General features: G+C 42.3%; 1 protein-coding gene across 4 annotated transcripts in view; it reads right to left on the bottom strand.

The window, feature by feature from the left end:
• The window catches only part of nrg2a (neuregulin 2a), an 82,360-nt gene that overhangs the window by 20,703 nt on the left and 44,614 nt on the right, over positions 1–17,043 (bottom strand). The window lies entirely within an intron of this gene.

Raw genomic sequence — 17,043 nt, 5'->3', positions numbered from 1 at the left:
TTTAATGCAACTGTTGCAGTGCATTATGGGGCCAGTGCAAACTTGATGATGCTGACATTGCAGTTTGTCCAACCAACACAACTTTATCGATGGCTTCAAGGGCCATTGACCTTGGACTTGGCCATTTTCTAACTGAAAGATAAACAACCCAATCTGTCGTTGACTCTTTCTACATTCCGCTACCAAGCTTCCATCAAAAGATGTCATGTAAAACAAGTTTGATAATAGAGGAGAGTACAGGTGTAAGGTTGGCAACCTTGCAATGATTTCGACCCCAAGAGCAGATCACTGACGCTGCCAAAGGTGCAGGGTTCGATTGTCTTTGCTCATTTCAGCAGGGTGTTGTTGAGTTCTCATAGTTTTCAACCTCAGGTTTCAACTTTCATCGGCACTGTAGCCCAGGGGCTGAATCGGAGTCGGCGTTGAGGATAGGTTTTCTCTAGGTTAGTAAGAGCCACAGTGTTTAGCCATCACCTCTTACTACTGACTTTGATTAATCCTTCATGGCCCAAGAACTGAAAAGAAAAGCTGGGGGTGCAAGCGGGACCATCTGGAAACCTTCATAAACATGCCTGTCTGTCCACGCTTTCCAAAGGATTCTAGGAAAATCGTAAAAATGAAAAGAGAGGTCCCTATTGCACTTTTTTTTTTTTTGACTCTTGAGGCGCCCGGTGCATATGTAGCGAACAGAAAAGCGCTCACCCTGAATCCTAGCCCTGCGCTGCACGGCACACACCCAGACCGAGTCACTGAATTGTGTAATGAAATACATTTCAATTGTTCTGTCGATGGAGCAGAGTTATACACATGTCCACCAAATTTATGAAAAGGATTTTTAACTGACTGCAGCTTGGCTTAATAGCTTTCACTTCTGCGCAGCAATCGAAAAGAGAGTAATCTTAAAACACATGACAGCATCTGATTCTGAGCAGAGAAAAAAGCCAAGGCAGTTATTCAACTGCTGGTGGATCGCGTACATCTGGACATTGTTAATACTTGCCATTTTCACTCCTAAGAACAAACCTCTGAATAAAACTGATAGATTCGGCATAATATTTGGGAGCATGAGAAAAATGTTCCGCAACACATTACAGTCGCGAGGTGTCGAAAGCAGATATGACAGACCTCAGCGATCCTGCGGTTCAAGTGAAGACAAATGAAGAGAGAATCAAACTTTTGAAGACATTGGAATCGATACAAAGTATGCACTTCAGTTTTCCACAGTCAGAAAAGGCACCAACTCAGGGACATCATACTCAATTATAATTGGCGGCGACGTAAATTCAGAATGGTCTGCAGATAGAACACACCTCTGCAGCTCACAATGCAAGTCTCATAATGCAATGCAACGATTGAAGTCCCAGTTCAAAACAGCCGAAGGTTTTATGTTTTTATCCCAGCCGCTTTCAGAAAATAATCTCTGATCACTCGTATATAAAAATGAGCAAAAACCCGACTTAAAATAAACAATACATGTGAGAATAGATGTTAGTCGCTTGTTTTAACCTTTTACTCTACAGATGTAGATCACTGCCACGAGCGAGAAGCTTAAAATATTGGGTCCAGTATGAAGTCGCAAAGTCTATAAGTTATCAGACGTGTCACGCCCAAGAGGAGCTAAACAAAAATACTAACTCCAAAAGAACAACCAAACGTTGCCCAACTTTAAGCTTCATTTAAACCTTTGGTGCTTGTTTTTCTTTTAGCTGCAACTGTTGCAGAGCATTATGGGACTTGCCATGTGGGTGGTGGACATGTGAGAATAGATGTTAGTTGCTGTTCAGTTCCTGAAATATGTGAACTCATGAAATCATGAAACATATTTTCATATAAAAATACATGCATCATTAAAAATGATGTGTAATATCTAATTTGTGTCATTCACCAATGCTAACTAGTACATTTGCTAGAGGCTACTGCTCATACTGGTATAGGAAATAAGCAGGTTATAAGCATCATCTGGAATCACACCCACTAGCTCAGCCCCAAAGCCTCAACATTTTAGCACTAAAGTGATATTCCAAAACACTATTCATGAGTATGGTGACATGCCAGACCCATTACAGTCTTAAACGTATGTTTCTTTCAACAACCTTGGAGGCACTTCATGCGGACAATGAGACGACAGGTGTATTGTGACCTCAGGACAGACCAGGACCCGCCGATCAAATTATCCCTGGACAGTCGGCGACACCTAGGCATTTGCTGGGGCTCTGCCAGGTGGGTGTGTTAACTAGAGCCAGATGCCATCATTATCACCTAATAGATCTGGATCTTTAAGAAAAGACAGGAAATCCGCTGCCGTTATTGCTTGCAGAGCTGCATGTGTTGACGGGGAAACCAATTTGAATTGCATTATTTTCCGAGGAGAGCTTCAAAGGGTAAAAAAAAAAAAAAAAAAAACGACTCTGAAATGGAAGAGTTGGTGAACAAGAAACCATCTGACCAACAGCTGGCAGCGCTCAAGAGCTGGACTTCAAAATGTCTGTACATGCAACAGCAACTCCACCACCCACATGGCAAGTCCCATAATGCTCTGCAACAGTTGCAGCTAAAAAAACAAGCACCAAAGGTTTAAATGAAGCTTAAAGTTGGGCAACATTTGGTTGTTCTTTTGGAGTTAGTATTTTTGTTTGGCCCCTTTTGGGTGTGACACCTCAGATAAGCGACTTTGCGACTTCACACTGGACACAATATTTTAAGCTTCTCGCTCGTGGCAGTGATCTACATCTATAGAGTAAAAGGTTACAACAAGCGAACACGTTAAACGGGCAGTAAAGTTTAATTCAAAACCATTAAATGTTTAATGCCTCTTTAGCCATGAAGATGATTGGTATCCGCTCTGCCACCCATGCATTCTTTTCCACAAGTTAGCTTTATGTGCTGGGGGGAAAAAAAAGGCATTAAGAAGCCCCCTTTCGTCCCCCCCTTGATATTTTGGCAAGGAACGTCTGACGTGTCTCCAATTGCAACTCGGACCAAGATCTTTTATCTCCAGAGAGCCCGGTTCATACAGCCTGCATTTTTGGACCGGTGTAGCCGGCACCATCGACCACTTCATCCCAGCTGGGTTGGTTACACATAAACAGGCGGTTGTCATGAATCTTGCGGCCTGACGGACACATTTACACAATTGTGTTACATTTGGGTCAGTTCTTCAGAGGTCGATGAATATCGAGGGGAAAGGACTTGGATCACAGACAAGGTTTATTTCTTTCTTTCAACTGTAATTCCTCTCACTCAATCGCCAAATGGATTTAATAAATCGCATAAACAGATACTGTGCGGGGTTCCAAATTTGGCAGCCTGGTTTTCTTACAGTAGTTTTTGGCTGTTGGGAAAGTTACATGCAGGACCGAAAAGGAAATAAACAACCTAATTTGAGCAGTTTTAAATATTTACATTGCATGATTGCCACTTTTTTTCTCTCTTGAAGTTGGCAGATATGTTTTGATAAGTTCCACGTGAACGTGGATTGACGCATTAATGCATGGGTTATTACTGAGATTTCTCATTGGTTAAAGCTGAAGCGCATATTTATATTATTATGATAAAGCTCATAGGGTAGTAGCTGTTCTGTTGAAAATAAATCAATAAAATATATAGCAAGTCCTGAGTTTACAAGTTTTGAAAAAATCTCCAAAATTTTTTTTAACCAATCACAGACCAGCTGAGTGAGGGGGTGTGGTTTACAGGCACTTCAACTATGGCAACAAGATTTGAAGTCAGGCAACAGGGGAAAAAAACGATTCCAGCGTTGGCTACAACGGCATATACAAGAAAGAGACTTTCATCACCAAAATCAATCAAGCTACAAACTTCATAAAACTACCAGCCTCACATCAGACAGTTTTATTCCTGGTTATATTTCATCAGGAACAAAAATAAGATGGAAACCTCAGGCTCCTATACAATGCACAAGCTATGTTGCAGTGCATTATGAGACATGCATGAGTTGATATTTCCTCATCCATTTATTGCCGGTACTCCCTTAAAAGTAGAAGTTATGAAATGGTCGCTTATATACCTATATCTCCGACTGGCCCTGATCTGGTAGATATTCTGCTTCTCAGTTCTAGCTTCTCATTCAGAGAGAATAGTTCATGCTACATATCTCAAGCTTTCTTGTTGCTTATAAATGTTTACTGCGCTCTCTTTCCTTTTTCTTTTCATCTTCTCAGCGCCTTTGAATGCCAGAAGTTTTATGAAAAATCATCTCATTCAGGTGAATCGGCTGCAACCCTCTTTTGATTCACTTGAAATCACTTTCTCTTTACTGCCTTTTTATCCCTCTGCTCCTCCAACTCCCCTGCTTCTCCCTCAAGTCTGTCCTCTCTCCAGAACCTCTAACTGTCAAGCACCTTGAGATCAGGCCTGTCATGAACGAGGAGCTTAGAAAAATGACTAACTGATGCCAAAAATAGGGTAACATAAAGTCAACAGTTAATAATAGAAATAATTCTTACCCCCTGTTGCTACTGCCACGGATCAAATCCTGCTTTTCAACTCCATCTTCAGGGACATAATCACATGTTGTAAAAAGACCCTTGTGAGCGGTTGAACTTTTGATACATGAATGTTCTGAACATCCCCCAGCTTTTAGGAGTCCACATGTATCGTGTCTCAGATGTGTGTTTCCTGCTCCAAGTGTTGACAGTTGCTCCGTAAAATTCAATAAGAATCAACCAGTATGGATTAGAGTTGAAATATTAATTATTGCTAATGCTCAAAGGAGAAAATAAATCAGATTTTGAAGCTGCCTGGATCTAGTTCTTACATCAACATTTGAAGGATTTGTCTCCGACGTTTGTTAATCAGATAATAAATGGGAGATAAATTCTTTTGGACGGCAGGTACAAGACCGGACGCATTCAAGTCTAGCAGGACAATTAAGACAAAAACACAAATAGAGGAATTTGTGGATAAAAAAGCGGCTTTGTTGACTGGAATCTTAAGTTGGAAACTTTTCCAGCCTGCCAAAGCCAACAGAAAACAAGCACGCACCGACATCCCTGCATGTGATATTGACACGCCCGATCAATCCAACATTTCTGTCTCCCAGCATTTTGTGCAGAGATCAAAATGGGCGAGCGGCATTCACGTCAAAGAGGCATTAAACTGATGTTGACTGTAGGTCGGATGCACGAAAGAAAGCACTTAAAGCTTTAATTTTCCAAAGAAAAGTATCCCCAGTTCAAACACATGAAGTATGAAGCATGGGTGTTTCGAGACGAACAAAATAGAGCCTGTCAGGATTATTAATCTACCACCCACTCCTCAGCAAGACTGCCACCGCCACCACCACAGCCACTGTGTCTTCTTTTATATTCTCGACTCTTATTACCATTTTTCAGTCACATAGCTGATATGCCTGGTCTTGCCCGCTGAACCTCATCTCCGAAATCAAAGAGCAGCCCAGTGTGCGATTGCACAACAGCTGCTCCGCCACTGCTGAGATGTGAAGAGCACTTAGACGGGGCAGTGTACGGGTCCTGAAGCGGATGCTGGCTCGGTCCTTGGCAGGCACCGGAGCCTGTGCAGTTGGCAGCTATGCAACATGTGGTGTGTTTATTGGCACGTTCCCAGACGGGGCAGTTCCCTGCTCTGGTTTTTAGAGGGACCTCCGCATTGACCTTCCGATGTAGTCCTGGTTCTGATCAGCGCTGCTTTCATTTGTTCACTTAGACGTGAATATCTATTTCTCACTGCACCCCAGAGGGAACCTTCTCCTGCACTCCTGAAAACACTTTACAGCAAAAGAGGAATTTACACCTGCATTTAAATAACCGCTTATAACTTGTTAACCCACCAGTCCATCACAGTATGATCACTACACACAGCTGAAGTCGTGTCTCTCATCTTACAGCAAATGAATTGTTGGGAAATGCGAGGTTCAGTTGTTGCAGTGCATCTAGAGATTTGTAGCTTATCCAGCGATTTCTTTTCAAAGTTGTATTGATGTTCCTCAGCACCACGTTGTGCTAACACCACCTGGCTTGGTGTGCACAACGTGTGCGGTGAGAATCTACTGCACAAGTGGACAACAGGATTATTTTAAATACTAACCCTACTAACCCATGGCATGTTTCAGAACGCGAATTTAGCCGACAAATTTGGCAGACAGATTGTTATTTTCCCTAAATGAAGTTAGTGTTCTGAGGTGCAAAATATATCAAATACAAGTAAATACAAGTGCATTACAGAGGATGACGTTTACGATGAAGAACTAAAATGAAGTAAAACAATAGAGTACATGAGTAAAACAGGAATAAATAAAGCAATAAATAAGACAGGAGCTGTGTGTTTCTCAACAGCAGAGGGTGGTAGAACCAATTCATGGGGCTTAAAAAGGGCGCTTTTATTTCCACTTCCGAACACGTTCCCAGCTGTGCCATCACCACCTGGTATTCAGCTGCAACTGTCTTGGCCAGCAACACGTCCCTCATTCATAGTTTTATTTAGCTCCAGAAATTATGATTACAGCTGGCTCATCTCACCTTAGTCATCCTGTTTCACGCTCTCCAGCGGGAAACCCCGCCGAAAGGAAAAAAAAACACAAGCATGGATTATGATCACAAGTGGTGATCGCATATCTAAAACCCAATCACTGGATCGCAAAGTGTGTTATTTGTTATCCCCACACAATGTGAGCTAAAGAGGGTCATCACTATAAAAGGACAAATTGTGAAGCACTCGTTCCTTCATCGTTCGTCATCTTCAACAGCTGGCCCTCATTTTGGAGGACGGGTAGCCTTTGCAACCATGTACCAGAAACAGAAGACATATACAGTACCACAGCTCCTTATTTGGGTCGTGCGCTCTCTGCTAGTGGCCAGCTGCTGAGACTAAAGGTTTTCCCGTCCACAACTCTTCCTTGAAAGCCAGAAAACACACGCTCTGCTTACATGTGTGCACTGAAGCACTCCTACACTCGTATACACACACCACCTACACTCCAGGACGAAAACAGCCAACTGTTTTATTAGGAAACTGGGCCTCTGTATACGAAAGGATGAGTTCACTGTGAGTGTGCGTGATTAAAGTGACAACTATTCTATCCACAGTTCACACCTACACAGTGAAGAGGGGAGCGACTGCTGCTTGGATATTCATATCCACGACCAACGCCGGAAAGAACCGGCTCACCTCAACAGACTGATGTGTGCAGTTGCAAAATCACCAACTGAAGGAAGCTGCGTGATGGAGTAATGGGAGGTTTAGGATGAGAGACAGCTGTGGCGGGCAAACTATAGTACAGGACTCCTGAGCTTTAAGCAATGGAATGGTAAGTATATGTTGCTTTTGTGTTCCAAGATGACGCCAAAAACGGCAAAGACACCCAGAACAACTCATGCCCTATTCTGAAAAGCGCAAAATGATAAAGGAGCAAGGTTTCGTTTGATGTGAGGAGGCAAGGGTTGCGACACAGAACCAGTTTTAAGTGAGATGACGCTGACTCTAGCGCAAATTACTAGCAACAACTTGGTCTCCCACACAAGCTCCTGTCAATTACACAGAAAGCACTAAAAACAAGAGCAAAGTACTGGTAGTACAAAACTGATACAGCTATTATGAATTCATTGACGATATTTAATAGTTTTTTGTGAATAAGTTTTGTTTTGTAGCATTGATTTAAAGCAACAAAGTAAAAATAAAACCAGTAATGGTAACTGATAAGTGTTTTTTTTTTTGTTTTTTTTTTTTTAATTTAGTAATGTTACTGTTGATGTATTGCAAGTAATAGAATAGCTACCAAAATGCTCATTTTATTTGTTATTATTTAGTTATTTAGGTGGTTATTATTCAGTTATTCACAAAATTTTACAATTTTCTTTGCTAAATTAACAGTTTATCAAAGATGAAGCACAGCAAATAAGTCTTATTTATTTATTTACCTAAGTTTTTTCAAATTTATGAATTTTATCTGATTACATCATGTTCCTATTGTTACTGATAATATTAATTCATATTATATTAGCATCATAACTACTATATTAATTAAACTAAGCTGTTAGATTTTGGAGGAACCTAGAGGACCCACAGTAAACCCTCTCCAACAAGGGAGGACGCAAATCCATATACAGTACAGCTGTTATTATATTATTACAATATTGTAGTTGTTGATGATCTACTGTTGTACTAATAATATTAGTAGAAACAATGATACATAAAAAAATGGTAGGACTTTAAATATTTGTTGAGCATTGTGCTTTCTTCATGAGACCAGATTAAGTCTTATTTAACAACATTAAGTGAAAACTACTGGCTAAAAATAACACAAATGGTGACTCACTACCATCTGAAAACGCCTCTTATTACAGGAATTCACCCCGATATTAGGGTCACCAAAACAGGAAGGACCACCAAGGACAGCTGTCGCGGGGCATGAATGGGATTCATTTATGATGCTATTAAATTAAGACAGATAAGATTCGTATGTGGCCGGGGAAGAGTTAACAAAGCCGCGCGCACAGCCAAACCTCATGTCACCTCCTGCTCACATCACTCAGCGTTTCAAGTGTAACAGCTGCTTCCTTCCACACTCACATTGCAATATCCTCACTCGTTCACACTGAGGGCTTAACTGTCCCTCATAACAGCCAGATTACTGCAGATCCAAAGTCAGTTTCCTTTTTCAAAAACGGAGAGCGAACAATAATGAGGGAGCAGCCCAGATTTTAAATGGTCAGTGACTAAGATGTTTTATTATCTTTAGGTGGACTAATAAACTGACTGTACACACAGAGATAAGCATAAACCTGTTGTTAGTAACTGAGATTAAATCAAGACTATCAAATACCAGTAAACGAACTCCACCTGTTTTCCAACTTATTTACAGGTTACTGTCCTCACAAGAAAGATGACGCAGCCCGGAGTGACGCTGCAGCAGAGAGTGAAGTGCTTATGCTGCTGTGGTTGTTTGTCTGCATCCATAAACTCTTCCATCAGTCCTGGAAGCTCCGCGAGACCAGATGCTGCGTGCTGATGGGGAAAAGCTTTCACAATAAACAAAAACAAACGCTGTGTGTTTAAATGACACAGCCGTGTTATTGGGGGCGAAACTTCAAAACAGCGCCCATCTTTGACAACCTCCAGCCTTCAGGTGGCGGTACAATGGCATCTTATGTTCTGACGATCAAGCTTTCTTGCTGGGTAAACAGGAAGATGCAAATTCAACAACGGCAGCATTAAAGTACAAGCCACTGCTGACTGACAAATATGGCGCTTACTGACTGAAAACAAAGCTTAGCTAGTAATGGTAGTTTTTACCACCAGCTTTGTAAGGGAAAATAATTCAGAGCCGTGTCATTGATCAAAACACGCGACCCCAAAAAAACAACATGGAAGCTTGTGTTCTAAGCATGAATTCAAAACAAGCCCTTCAGTTGCCTGTGGCGATGAGGAAAAGAAGTGCAAACTTGGGAGCGACAGGATTGTTTTCTTTGCTGCCCGGAACGAGCAAGCGAAGGCGAGCTGGAAAATCACAGTCAATAATCGCAATGAATCATTTCAAATGGTGCACGCTGAGCAGGGCAATCAGAGAATCTGGCAGCTTCAGAAGCTAATTTTGCCTTTTAAGTACAACCATTTATTGAATGTAAGGTCCCAAAAAAAATCAAGTCGACAGTGATCCTGCTGTCTGAAGGCACGTTACTCACTCATGTTAGGCCTTTGATATCAGCTTCAACGCAGACAGATCGAGTCCTGTAGCGGAACTTGAATTGGCTTAGTTGAGAGCTGTTGTTCTGTTTCATGGATGTAAGCCAAGTGTAGTGACTAATTCCTTATCTCAACATCGAGATGAACAATTCAACAGCTGATGTGTGTGAAATGTTTTATACAGACTTTGAAAGTTGACTGAATTCAACTGACCAAAGCGAATCACAACACCAAAGTTGGGTCGACGGCCAACAGAAGACCATTTTGGTCGAGCCACTAAAATACAAACCTCTAAAGATTCTTCATGTTTTAAAATAACGCCTTAAGCCCGGATGACGAGTGGGGATAAGAAACTCAATGAAAGTGCCATGCGAACCACACTGTTGCTCTATTTCTCTCCTCACTTGCACAACTGTGAAGTCAAGAGCAGAACCAAAGGCCCGACTGGCTGGCTACTCTAGGTGAAAGCGGGAACAAAATACTTGGCCTCTAAAACACTGCTCAGGTAAAATTTGCAGCTTTTCTCACATTTTTCCTTCTCATATCAGGCTTATCTGGCGCAACAAGTTTTTATGAAGTTATTTCCAATTATTGCTGCTTAAAGTCCCAGTAGAAGAAGAGATAAATCCCCACATGGGTTTGTCTTTTGAGCATTATACAACAGCATCTTTGCCCTACATCTGCAGTCTGCAGTCCCGTTTCGGGGTCAAACGGCATCACCTGACAGGACCTGAAACCTAAAGCTGAGCAATCAGACCGCCACCTTGGAGGAATGCCTGACCCCGAGGCTGAGAATAATTCAGACGTGGTTTGACTAATGGCCCAGTGGTTTGATCCATAGGACCTGACAAGCAGATCTCCAGTGGCCTGTAAATACACAACGCTTAGCAGATGTGAAGCCCTGTTCTTCCCAGAGTGGCGACGCTGTTTACTCACACAAATCAGTGCGATAAACAGCGGTCGCAGCAGAGAGTGCAGAAACCGGACGTCCCCAAATATGGTCCCGCCGACATGCGCAACCTTTATTTTTGTTGGTCCAATACAAAGCAGCACTTAATGACGTGTTGTATTTACGCGCAACTGACTGGAAATAAAAACACAGTGGATGTTTCACTGTGATTTAGAGGTGATTTCCTGTTAATAACACGAAAGTCAACAAACTGGTGACTCATACTACTCATTCAGCTTTCATCCCAAAGTATTTGTAATAGGATTTGTGTTTTATGTAGTACACTTCAAAAACTTTCAGAGGAGTATTGTGTCCGAGACACATCATGGTTTATTATTTTTTGCTGTAAATATATACATATATTTGCTAATTTTATAGTTCATAGATTGTGTTTTAAAAGCTTTTTACGGAGCCCCTCTAGTGACATTTGGGAGGAAAATATAACGTTCAGTACCATGCGTATTTTTTTCCCCCCAAATGTTACCGGCGGCTTGTAGTATTTCGAAATTATAGCAGTATAATTATAAGAAAAAGATTCAGACAGAGCTGCGTGAATGAATGAATGAATAACATCCTCACATTTCTTGTTCCATGATGCACTGCAACTGTTGACACTCTGTTCACTTGCATACATAATTCGATCCCAAGGGAAGTATTCAAACACGAATCTTACCCAATGAAGATTAATATTTAGGAGTATGTGAGAATAATGATCTTTGAGAAGTGAAGGAGAAAGTGCAGACGGGGTGACGTGCCATTTCCTCAGCAATTACACAGACCTGAATCACATTTCTCAGGAAGACGTGATGGGATAATAATACATGGCTCCAAAGTACTTGGCCTGTCCACATCATAATGACCACAAGAATGATATATTGCAAAGGTGCAAAAGCAATTTTGGCCCACTAATAGTTATTGGGTCATTTATTTGTTGGTTAAAGTGGATGGATGTTTGACAGGGGTGGGTGCGTTTGGCTTCATGTAAAGGAAAAACATCATGTAAAGGTATGTGTCAGGATGTGTGTTGCTGTGCATATGTGTGTGTGTGTGTGTGTGGGCTTGTGTGTGTGTGTGTGTGCGTGCGTGCATGCGTGAAATTGTTGGTGGTGGGCCCCAGCATGACTGCTGAAGTTGGAGCAATCATATGTTCAGCTGTGATTTCCATCAACACATTCCAGGACGCTCACACACTCCCTCAGTGGAGCTGCACGGAGTACCCCCCGAGGATGTGACCTGCAGCCTGTAGACACATGGCTGCCTCACAAGCGCTTATCACAACACAGCAGCCTGCAGGATAATGGGAAGCCACGTGGAGTCCACCAACTTCCACCAGTGATGCACACCCACACTGGCCTTATAGAAAACAGGCCATGATATACTACACCGCTCCGCAGAAGGCCAGCAGGTCTTACCATGCCAGAGTGATTATGGGGTGGAGGTCAGACCACATGGACAACAAATGGTTGGAACCCAAAACACCGCCATGAGAAGGTCACTTCGATGGTTGCAAATCTCCCGCACAATAACAGCAGAGAAGATGCTCCTTGGGAAGGTCAGAGTGTATCAGAGCAGAAGACAAGGGGAGTCATGAAAAGGATAGCGGAGGTTGATCAAGATAGAGGCTGATGGGAAACGCAGAAAGGAAGAGACGCACATGAAGCTGCAAACACATGACAGTTTCATCCTGCTTCATGGCCAGTCGCAAAGTCAGCTCTCAACTTATGTTCGATTGAGTATCGTCTGGAGCAAAAGGTGAGGTGAGGTGAGTATTTCTATTTTTGAGACAGGGCGCTCTAAAGTTACCGTAAGAAGAGGAAAAGAGATTAGTTAATTGTCTGGAATACAATCCCTGGAGTTCACAGCTTCCCGGCGACGCTCAGAGATGTGTCTACGATGTGATGACACCATCGTACATGTTGAGTCTGAAAAGCGGAGGAGGAGCGTGCGCACTTTGGGACTTACTTCAGTTCGCCCCATAAACCCAAACCCGCAAATCAGCCATCCTTACCGGGCAGATCCACATCAGCCCGTCTTTATCTTCATGCTAAAAAGAGACATCCAATATCCTCCAGAGCCACTATTAAATAATGTCGTCCAAACTCTGGAGAGACGCCAAGCATGTTTTAAAATCCACCAGGGATCACTCCATGTTTTCCCTGAACATTCTTTTTTTCTCTCCCCACCACGGCTCATGACGTGGCTCGGTCACAGGAGTGTTGCGTTTGTCTTGCTGCACAAATATTGATGATCTCCAGCTGGGCCGCAGTAATGACCAGCTGTTATAAGTATTATCGATCACGGTTAATGGGCTTGAAAGTGACGATGGTTCTCCACATCGCTCCTCTTTGCCAGTCATGTTTTCTATAGAAATAGCTATTAAAACTCATTTTTGTTTTAGGTTTTTGTTCAAGTTATAACAGTTCACATGATTTAATGGAATCTTCTGGGTCTTAATGTGGACATATTCCACCTACATAAGCGTATACATTTGGCTGAAACATGAGTTGGTTGTGTGATTTTTGTCGCTGAAGCAGAGAAAAGTGTCAAATACTTGGTTATTAAACATTAATATTCCCACAAGCAGCTTCATTCAATCTTCATTTCATGGTAAAACTAGCAGAACTAAATCCTTTTGGGATCAAAAACCCTCTCCATTGAGCAACACGTCGCACAAAACATGCGACTTATTTTAAGATTGCTGAGCTTGCACTATTTCATCTTCTGGCCATTTAGAAGACCCACAGCAGTATTCGTCCAGATGAAGTCCAGCCCTGGCAATTCATTGACCTCATTACGTAGTAAAGGCTCAGAGTCTTCGCTTTAAATCAAACATTAAAGTGAACCGAGACGGACCAGCCGAGCGACATGCCGATATCCAGGCTGTAAATCCGGTGGTAGACTGGAACGTGTCCAGGTGTGTTATCTACGGCTGGGATTTCAGAAGAAATGTTTTTTCACAGCAGGCCTGCTTCTCGGCTCAACTGACATTCCAGTTACGTTTTTGCTGTTATTACAGTACAGTGGAGACTAGTACTACTTGTGACACCGATGATGCACATACTAGAGATACTGGTTACACGTCAGACAAGTTCTCAGTTTATCAATGGCTTATTTGTGTCACGCAATCTCAAGTGTGGCAGAAATACTCGATTTTAAAAAGAACCATATGTTGCTGTGGTATTCTGAAAAAAAGATCTGGCAGAAAGTGAAGGTAAAGACTGATATAATGCAAATACAATTCAATGTACAGTTCAAAACAAAAAAGTGAAATTCAAAATGTCACTAGTTTGTCTGTCCTAAAATGCATTTTCTATTTTAAAAATTAAAACATTGAAATATTCTCATCTGAAACATTGATTTCTGACTAATTATCTTTCTGAATTCCAAACCTCTTCAGTACATATTGAAAGCACACACCAATGTGCACTTGATTAATACCGTGGTGGTCATTAAAGCGCTCAGCGAAATGAATAATTGACTAGGTTTGCTGTGACTGCAGAGGAGCCATGCAGCGCTGTGCTGTGGTGGCCTGAATTCACCATGTGGTGGAGCTGAGTGATGGTCTCCTGAAGCCTCCAGTCAGCAGGCAGAAACAGCCATGCGCTACAGGCTAGTGAGAGTGATGCTGTGTTTTGTAACCAGTTTTATCAGTGATTCAACAGTTTCTTCCACCAGAAGATGAGTAACACCTTTCGGGTGTCTCCCTGCAGCAGCCCAGGCTGCACCAGTGTCCCCCTCTGTATAACGTCTTTGTCCGCTTACTGTCATGCATTCCATCATTTTGTGTTTTCGCTCTCTTTATCCATGCTTTCTTTCGTCTTCCCTCTGTCTCGGTCATCTACATCTGCGCCCCTCCCCTCCCCGCACGTACACAGATAACACTGCGGCTTACATGCTGCTTCGGCAACACACTGCAGCGACACTTCACTGCAGCCTTCTAACACAATCGCTGCATCACATGACCTGAGGGTGGAACAACAATTCTGGATTGAGATTTAAAAACAACCTCACTGTACCTGCTTCACTGCTGATTTGGGATGTTGACAACACGGCTACATTTTGAAATATTTGCAACCATTTGCTTTCATTGACGTAGCATCTGTGGCTCCTCCACCCCCCTCGTCCTCCACATTCGCCCCATCTTGCCTTCTCCCCTGAAGCATGGCGGAACTATGCGCGCTGTTGTAACACAATGGGACTTTTTATTGTTGCAAACACATATAAACAAATAAAATTGCACAGACATCGAGTCATCACGCCGTGCGATAGGCTGCACAGTGGTGCCATTGTTTGAATATTCAGGGCTGACTGAAGGTGCTGACAGGTGGGGGATTCATCAGCTTCACTTATCTGGCATAGAAACTAGCAAACAAAACACATTTAATCTGCGCTGATGTCATGTTTTCTTCATATTTCAGGACAAGCAATTTTGTTTCTGTACTTGAAGTAGACGCATTTCGTGGGTTGGATGGAAACGTCAACACATCCACATGCAAGTGTAGGGGCTAGAACATCGCCTGTTGCATGGGGTCCTTAAAGATACTGGCATCAATCTGACCCACCACAGGGGGGGCAAAATAAAGGCAGAAGTGAATGTCAAATCTCATTGGAACAAATGTTGCAGTGCATTACGGGATGTGTAGAATACGTGAAACTTCTTCATGTAACTCCCTATACTCATGGAGCCGAAGTTATTGGCATTGTGAGTCAAGTACTTTATATACCAAGTGACATGAAACTGTACTTCAATAACAGGTTCATGGAGCGCCACTCTATGGCTAAACCTTTACCCCACTCTTTTTTAAGAGTTGTGCAGTTTGGCGAAGAGTTGATGATCATCATATGAGACGCCTTAGGATTGAGAATGTGTCGGATCTTCTGTGGCCAAGGTCCCAAACCTGACTTGTTCAGTCATATTTGCCAGACCATACAAGATGTCCACATGCCAGAGTAGAGCTGCTACAAACTACCCAACTATGCAGTTTGTCTGGGTGTCTACTTTTTGTTTGTCAGGAACCCAAAAAGTTATGAGCAGATTTTGATGAATGAAATGTCAGAAATGGGATAAGGAACACATGATTAGAATTTGGGGTTCACCTGGATGGCTGTCTGGATATTGTTGGGATACACACGCATCACAATATGTATCATATCGTGGCCACTGTGTCGTGATGTGTAAAGTACCGTAAGGTTGTTGGAAAAGCCCAGTCCTAGTCTGGATCCGTTTTTTTGGCTCTGTACTCTATGCACACATCACTTCACTGTAGTGGACCATCACTCCTGTTAGTTTCAGATAAATATGATGAGCCAACACTAAAGCGCAACAATACACTTCAAGCCATATGTTCTGGAATACTTGAACACCACACAGTAATATTCTAGGTATGACTGGAGAGAAAGGAAACATACTGTGACATGGCCTCAGTTTTTACAAAGTTTTAATACAATATTAAGATTGAGCACTGCTTCTAACTTAAGTTGGCTATAGAGCAGGTTCGATTCTGGTGGAGTTCTTTGCACACAGGTTTTTTTAAGGCCACCCATGTCATCTGCAGGCGACTGACCTGCACAGCGGTCATGCAGGGGAGAGCACTTTTTCAGCTCATAATACAAAGTGTCATAAGTTTCTTGCCACAGGCTCTTAATCCTCCCCCAGGGAGTCCCTAACCTTTACATGCTGTTTAACATGGTTTAACCTACTTTATATAATTGCAACTTAACCCTGAGGGTTCTCTTTGATTTGCATTTATCAAATACATATTTCATAAATGTGAGCTATCTGTCCTGGCATGGGGTCTTGCATCACTGACCCTTTAAATATTGCACAGAGGAGAGGGATCACGACTTGGAGCGACTCCATACCGTTAGACGTGATCACAGCCATGAGGCTATGAAATTAAATGTCATCACTGTTTATGCAAGATGGAGGCCATCTTCTCTGTTTGCTGGCAGGCCAAGGCGCATGTTGGGGCAGCTGAGACTCTCCGAACACAATGGGCCCTTTCTTGTGTGGCAAGACGCTCTAATCTAACAGTACAGATGATAAGATGGATAACTCTGCTTTCTGTAAACAATAATTCAAAAATGGGTCTTGAAAATGCACAGGGAGAGGACGGGGACGATTGTTCTGGAGTGATGGATAAACGTTCCTTCCCCACATAAAGAGTGGGGCGAGGTCTCTTCAGAGCAGGCTTGGCAACCCGCGGACAACCTGAGGCCATTTGCCAATAATCAATCTTGAAGCTGTGGATCACGGAGGAAAGGTTTCTTTGAAATTCTATTGTTAAATATTTCCAGTCCTTACAGTTCAGTTTTTCTCCTTGAGGGACATTTTTTATTATTATTGTTTTATTATTGTTATTATTCTATTATTATTATTTATTCATTGTGAGTATTTTTTGCAATCTATTAATAAACAGATTTTTTATCACTGT

Source organism: Synchiropus splendidus, chromosome 17 (genome assembly GCF_027744825.2).
Source record: "Synchiropus splendidus isolate RoL2022-P1 chromosome 17, RoL_Sspl_1.0, whole genome shotgun sequence".
NCBI classification, from domain to species: domain Eukaryota; kingdom Metazoa; phylum Chordata; class Actinopteri; order Syngnathiformes; family Callionymidae; genus Synchiropus; species Synchiropus splendidus.
Note: the sequence above shows the minus strand (reverse complement) of the source record. Positions and strands in the feature narration are given on the sequence as shown.